A 7,496-nucleotide genomic window follows, 5' to 3' on the forward strand; every position below is an offset into this window, starting at 1 on the left:
GAGAACTCATCACTAATAGACCTGCATCCAAAAAAAAAAAAAATGCTACAGGAAATTTTTCAGATGGAAGGGAAATTATACCAAACAGAAACTTAGATTATAGGAAGAAACAAAGCACACGGGAAGTTGCCTGAGTATGTACGGTATGTGTGAGTAAATGTAAAAAATTGTTCCCCCTAATTTCTTTAGAATGCATTTGACTGTTTCTGGCCAAATTTTTAACAGTAGGGTTTGGGGTTTATAAGTGTATGTAAAATTATCCACGTATATATGGTAATTATATAGCACATAAAGGCTGAGTTCACGATTAATGGGCCTATAAAGTCACAAGATTTTTATATTTAATGAGAAGCACTAGTACCTTGCCACCGTCTTCTAGTCAGGAAGTGGTAGAACAAAGTAGGACTCGTGTCCAAAGCCCATCCTTTTTCTTCTACGTCAGACAAGAAAAGTGAGTGGGCGGGAGGAGAAAGCAAGACGGGAAAGAGTCAGACAGCCTCAGGGAGCCTCAGGGCCCAACAGTTGTTGAACCTGCAGATTCCCGGGACTTGGAGACTGATCCAGCAAATGACAAGGCACAGGGGTGAGGCACCAGGGAGTAGCCACAGCAAAGAGTCATCCTCTCATTAAGCCTTGAAGTCACCCCTGGTGCCTGTGAAAAGGTGACACCCAGATGGGTTAGGGAGGTGCCTGTTGCCTCAGTCCCCTGGCCAGGAAGTGGCTAATCCTCCCTGGACACCACCTTGTCAGCTGTCCAGGCTCACCAGGGCCTCTGAAGACCTGAACAAAGCAGATTGGAATTCTCACAGGAGGAGTCTGGGGTGAAGCAGGAGTGTTCCTCCAGCATCCCGGAGCCTGCCTCGCAGCCTGGGGGACGCCTGTTCAGTGAACACAACATACCTGGAGCCACAAACCTGGACACTAGGCCAGGTCTGTGCTTAGCACTACAGTTCAGGAAAGCGATCAGAGAACAGGACCAAGGAGGAATTTGGGTTTTGATTCAGGGATAACTCGATCCTTTGCCTGCAGGAGGAGAAGAGATGGAAGATATGCTGACTATTTCTCTAGCACCCCTCAGCTCTGAACCCCTCTTCTGCACCTGGCTCTGTGACACAGGGCTGCAGTGTTACGACCACAGCGCCCAGGCTCCTTTGCCAGCTGGCTTTCTATTGGTCTCTGTCCATTGGAGGCCCCAGAGGGAGATCAGAAGGCAGGTGAGGGGAGAAATCACTTTATTCCTCCTTTTTCCCCCCCATTCCTGTCAGTGCAGCCCAGCAGTGGCAGCTGGTGCCAGTCCCCAGGACCCTTCCATGTCTCCATGCCCGGCCTCCCCTGCCTGCTCAGAAGCACCCGCAGAGCCAGATGGCACCCCTCTGCCGGGCCCGAGCACCTCGATTCTTATAACCCCATCTTCTCCCCCATCGTTCCCCCAACCCTGGCAGTCGTAGCTACTTTCCATCACCATTTCCCCTAGGTTTTCTTCCGTATTCCCTTTTTTCTTTTTCTGCTCTATGTAACCAAATCCTTACATTAAATTTCCTCTGTTGAAATCCTGGCACAATTTCTGTTTCCCTGATTGGCGCCTATTGATGCAAAAAGAAACAGTGCTACTTTCTCCAGGGGGCTGGCCATGGGACAGAGTAGCACAGAGGGCAGGGCAGGGGCTCTGGGCTAAGGTGGTCTTCAGTCCAAATCCCTGCCCTGATGTTTTACTTTGGACAAGCTACCTGAGCCTCCGATTCTTCACCTGAAAATTGGGTTGATAACACAAATTGGGCTAGTCAGTCCTTTGGGCACAAAAGAAAGAATTTGAACTAGGTTAGGCAAAAGAGTAAAATTATTCTGGAAAGTTTCCAGAAAAAATAACTATCAAGTGCACAGGGTAAGAAGGCAGAGAAGGAGGTTGCCTCACATACAACTAGACGCAGCAACGCAAATGCGTTCAGGACCTGCCTCTGCTTCCCAGATATGCTCCCGACTGGCGTTCCTGATTTTTACTACAAACTATCTTTTCCATGTGTTGAAGAAAAACGGCTTCTAGCAGCTTCCAAATTCTTTATGACTTTGTCCAGGGAAGCCAGGGCCCCTTCTGATTAGACCCAGCTCAGTAGTTTCAAGGGAGGGCTCCGATTGTCTGGGTGGGTCAAGTGCCCAACCCTGTATAAATCACTGTGGCCTGGGAGCAGGGTCACAGAGGGATGACAGCTGGCACTTTGTTACAACATGTATGGGTCTTATGAAAACTCAGGCCTTCCTTTGTATATATCCAGAAGACCAAAAATCACATTACAACAAAGATATTTCTATCAGAATGTTTATTGCAGCCTAATTCATAATTGCTAGGTCATGGAAGAAGTCCAAGTGCCCATTAATCCACAAATGGATCAATAAATTGTGGTATATGTACATCATGGAATACTATGCAGCCATTAAGAAAGATGGAGACTTTACCTCCTTCATGTTTACATGGATGGTGCTGGAAAATGTTCTTCTTAGCAAAGTATCTCAGGAATGGAAAAAGTATCCAATGTACACAGCCCTATTATGAAACTAATTTATAGCTTTCATATGAAAGCTATAACCTAATTATGGCCTAAGAATATGGGGAGGGGGAAAAGAAGGGAGGGAGGTGGATGGGTGGAGGGAGGGTGATTCGAGGGATCATCTCTATACTTTATCTTACAAGGGTATAAGTGAATCTTTCTAAAAGTAGAATATAAATGTCTTAACACCTAACTAAGAAAATGACATGAAGGCTAAGTTAACCAGTTAGATGAAAATATTTCAAATTGTATACGAAAACACCACACTGTACCCCATGATTACATTAATGTACACAGCTATCATTTAATTAAAAAAAGAAATAAAGAAAGAAAACTCAGGCCTTTCTGGGAAAACTATTCCCATTTCACAGACGAGTAAACTGAGGCTTAGAAGAGGAAGGGCCACAGTCATGTGGCTGTTATTGAGTAACAATACCAGACACTACACCATTAACAACCAGCTTATTGCAAGTTCTGTAGGCGGAGAGGAAAACAGTGAGACGTGGGCGAGCAAGTGTGGTTCAGAAGGTGAGGAGGAAGACGCCCACATTTGGTTCGTGCCTTCCATGTGCCAGGCACTGGGCAGGATGAGTGTGGGCAAGCCAAGCCTCCTGCGTGGGCCCTGATTTGCAAAAGAGAAGACAATAAAGGTTCAGAGAGGCTCCATAGCCATCCCAGGTTTCACAGCCTAGAGGCAGGGCTGGGGTTTAAACCTGAGGCTTGCAGAGTCCATGTATGACTCAGTATCACAGTATCTGGGAGCTCAGCCCCCTGGGGAATGTCTTGCCACTGAATGGGCTCAGGATTGGATGACCTTCCCTGGCTCCGCTTCCTCTGCTCTCAGATGCCGGCAGAGTACAAGGGCCCTCCGGGGGTCATGGCAGTTGAAAAAATGTAGGCAAAGGGCACAGAGAAAGTAAAAATGATGATCAAAGGGAAAAGAAGTTTTCTGAGGAAAGATGGGTCAAATGGGGCTGTTGAGCTGCTGGTGACCGGGCCCTGGCACTTCTCCTGTCCTCCCTCTCCCTGACCCTCCAGCCACACTAAATCATTTGTAGTTTCCTAAATATGTCACTATGTTCTACCTCCATGCCTTTGTAAAAACTGCTTATTTTTACCTAAAACACCTTTCCAACTCCAACCCTCTCTGCTCCATCTACTGGGGTGGATCGCTCCCTTTTCTCTGTACACCAACAGACCCACGACTTCCTCCAGAACGGCTGTGGCTTTCAGCCCCCATCTAAGCATCTGGTACAACAGAATCACTTCAGGAGTGATTTCCAAATAGTCAAGCCCAGGCCCCACACTGTAAAAATTGAATTCAGGGAGTCTTAAGCAGGGCCAGGTGTCAGAAATGGAAATAGATGCCCAGAGTGCTTGTGCTCAGGCAGTGTGGGGATTGCTAGGGTTTGCCTCTCAAAAGCCTTCTCCTGTACACCAGAGCCTGGCTCAGAGGAGTGAGGGAAGAAGGAAGAGAGAAAGGAAATATGGAAGGGGAGAAAGAAGAACAGAAAAGTGGAGAGTAGAGAGAGGAGTGGGAAGATGATCTCTGACGACTCAGAGACGGGCGGGAGGGGCAGGATGCGAGGTGTAGTCTCAGCGGCAATGCTGCCAGACCACCCCTCTTCACTCCATGTTGGCATAGACACCAGTTCTGGAGTTAGGCACCCAGGGTTGGAGTTCTGGTTCTGACCCTCACTAGCTGTGTGTGCCTTGGCAATTCATTCGCTCTCCCTGTTTTCTCTGTCTAAAGGGAGTACCAGCTGTGCCTGCCTCTCCATGATGTTCTGAGGATTTGGCAAGCTCTTAGCACCAGCACCTCTTAAGCACTCGTCTGTGTGAACCAGTTGGAGATCTTGTGAAAATGTAGGTTCTGAGTCATCTGCACCAGGTCTACAGCCTGAGGCTCTGCAGTTTCGACAGCCTTCTGGGTGGTGTTTGTGCTGCTGGTCGGGGGCGAGGACAGAGACCAAAAGGCAGACATCTTCCCTCTCAGGGAACCCCCTGACCCTCTGAGACAGGATGGGAGCGAGGCCAGGGCTGCCCCTTGTGAGTGCTTCGTGTGTGTGCCAGGCAACACTGTGCTCAGCCCACCACACCCCACCTCGCTGAGCTGGGAGGCTCCTGTTTTCTCAGAACTTGAGCAATGATGACTTTGCAACTTTGCATTGCTTGAACTATGCTGAATGAGTCTCCTATTGCTACTGTACAAGTCATCACAAACTGAGCGGCTTAACACAACACAAATTTATTCTCTTACTGTTTTGGAGGTCAGAAATACGAAATGAGTCTTAGGGGGCTCAAATCAAGGGGCCACGGCCTGGTTCCTTCTGGAGGCTCTGGGAGAGAATCCATTCCCTGACTCTTTGAGCTTCTAAAGACTCCTGGCATTCCCTGGATCGTGGCCACATCCCTCCAATCTCTGCATCTGTTGTCACATTGCCTTTTCCTCTCTCTGACCTCTCTCTCTCGTAAAGGACTCTGGTGATTACAGCCAGCTCATCTGAATAACCCAGGATAATCTTCCCATGTCAAGATACTTAACCTCACCACACCAGCCAGCACGGTCCATTTTACCATCTCAGGTAACAAGTCACAGTTTCTGGAGGTTAGGAGGTGGACAGCTTTGAGGTCCACTGTTGTGCCAGCCACAACTGTCCAGGTCTGTCATTGGAACTTCTTTAGCCAGAGCCTCACCAAAGAGCGTAGGCTGCCTGCAGCCTTCTGGAACTAAATCTCCCATCATAATCCCTTCAAAGTCAAGGTGCTGAGCTGCCAGCGTGGCTGTGAGAGTGACTCATTCCGCTGACCGTTCCTTACCATGGATGTTCCTTGTGCCGTGCATCAATCTCTCAAGGGCCAGAAGCTAAAGGAGCAAGGCCAAGGTCATGCTGTCCCTTGAGCCCTGGAGCACACACTTGCCATAAAGCACACTGCTCCTGAGAGCCAGGACAGAGGTGACCTCTCAGGCAGCAGATCCATGAGGAGAAAATTGGCAGGTGGAACTGAGAGAAGTTAGACAACGCGTTGGCCAAGGAGCCACAGTGGATGGTCATTGACAAGGAAAAGGACGCAGAAAAACATCCAGTCCTAACTTTTCCCTACACCAAACAGTTATTATTCCCTTATCCCTGTGGAGCCTGACACACTGGGACAGGCTGGGCTGATTGGCCCAATGGTCACAGGTTCTGAGCCCATGACTGGCTCTGGGAGGCAAGCTGGGTAATAGACACTGATTCCTATAACGTGTCCAGGTCAATGGATAGGCCCACCAGGCAGCAGAACCCCCCTTGGTTCACCCACCATCTGCATCAGTGCAAAGATGGTTCTTTAGGCTTGCAGGCAGGGTGGTCAACCATCCTGATTTTCCTGGGACTGAGGGCTTTTTCTGGGTAAAATGGGACAAGGTGGTCACCTATCTGTAGAGCAGCCATGTAAACCCGAGCAGCAGGCTTGGCTGCTGTCTACTCTCCAGCCCAGGTGACTTGCAGGCACCCTAATGCCTCCAGCAGGCTGGGTTTGTAGCTGTTACAAAAGGCTCTCCATGAGAATCAGCCTTGGTGGTGACAGCAGGAGCTCAAGGGCTGTTGGAGAGGACAGCCCTCTGCCTGAGTCACACTGGTCGAAGGTCTGAGTGATTCAGGAGCTCTATTTCTGAATCACTCCTACAGAGAAGGTTCTCAGGCTGGACAGAGGGAAGGGACAAAATAAATCCCCAAAGTTAAGACTCCACTGTAAAATCTGAATGATTCAGAAGCCGGCAATGGGGGCAGGACTTTCCAGAGTCAAGGTTACTCATGTTGGGGTCCCCGACCTGCTGCTGGGAAGAAGGGTGGCATGGTAGGAAGGGGAGACCGGGGCCAGGCAGGCCCGGATTACCAGCTTCCCAGTGACCTTGAGTAAGCGCCCTCCCATCTCTAAGCTTTACCTTCTCACTGATAAAAAGAAGCTAATGATACCTCTGTGTAGAGTTAGGACGAACAATAAACAACCAACATGTGAACTCGCCTAATACCCAGTAGTTTGCTCCTGTCCTCAGGCCCAGATCAAGGTCAATAGGAAAACAAATTAGTAACTAGAGGCTGCCTGGTGAGTCTCAAATTAGAACAAAGGGCACTGGGCAAACCCAGAGGTATTTCACCCAAGCCCTGGGCCCGGCCCCTTCCCTCCCTTGGATGAGCTCTCTCTTCTGCACTTCCTTTGGTATTACTCACCAGTCCCCTGGCCCTCCCCTCCTTCCAGCAGTACCCCATGTGGCCTGTGTTACAAACGATTAGATTCTAGTTCCTCTATCTGACACACAGGCTTCCTGCTGGACTTTTTGATTTCTTTATTGTGATTTCATTTGACCGTCCAGTAAACACTTTGGGGGGGGGGCGGTAAGTGTTACTGTCCCCATTTTACAGATGTGGAAACTGAGGTTTGGAGAGGTTGAGGAAGTTGCTTAGGGTGACACCAATTTGGCCTCACATCTCCAGGCTTCAAGTTCAATGCTTTCTCCACTGAAGCAGACACTATGATATACACTCTATTAGTGGAGTGCACCTGGAGGGGATCCAAGGGGATCCCCACACTCAGTTCTCACTGCAGTGGGCAAGGGCTGACCCTGTCAGGTGCTCCAGTGCTGGGCTGGTGCTATAACAAACAGAGGCCTGAGTTTCAACTTCATGGGAGAATAGGGTTCTATTGGCCCCCTCTCTTACAGTGAGGAGAGGCGTGCCCAAGTCCCATCTTCCTGAGTGATATGGGGTGGCTGGAAGGGATGTCCCGTTCAAGAACAGAGGTTGAAAATTCTCTGAGATGTCAAAACTTAGTCATGACAAACTACGTTTTTAGATCATCATTTAAAGCATGACAGGAAGGAACCAATAGACCTCAAAGCTGACCTTCCACTCTCACAAGTGCATAGGCACAGAGAACAGGAGATAGAGCCTAGGGCCCACTGGGGTAGGG

Source organism: Otolemur garnettii, unplaced genomic scaffold (assembly GCF_000181295.1).
Source record: "Otolemur garnettii isolate 467f Iridium unplaced genomic scaffold, OtoGar3 scaffold00112, whole genome shotgun sequence".
NCBI lineage: Eukaryota > Metazoa > Chordata > Mammalia > Primates > Galagidae > Otolemur > Otolemur garnettii.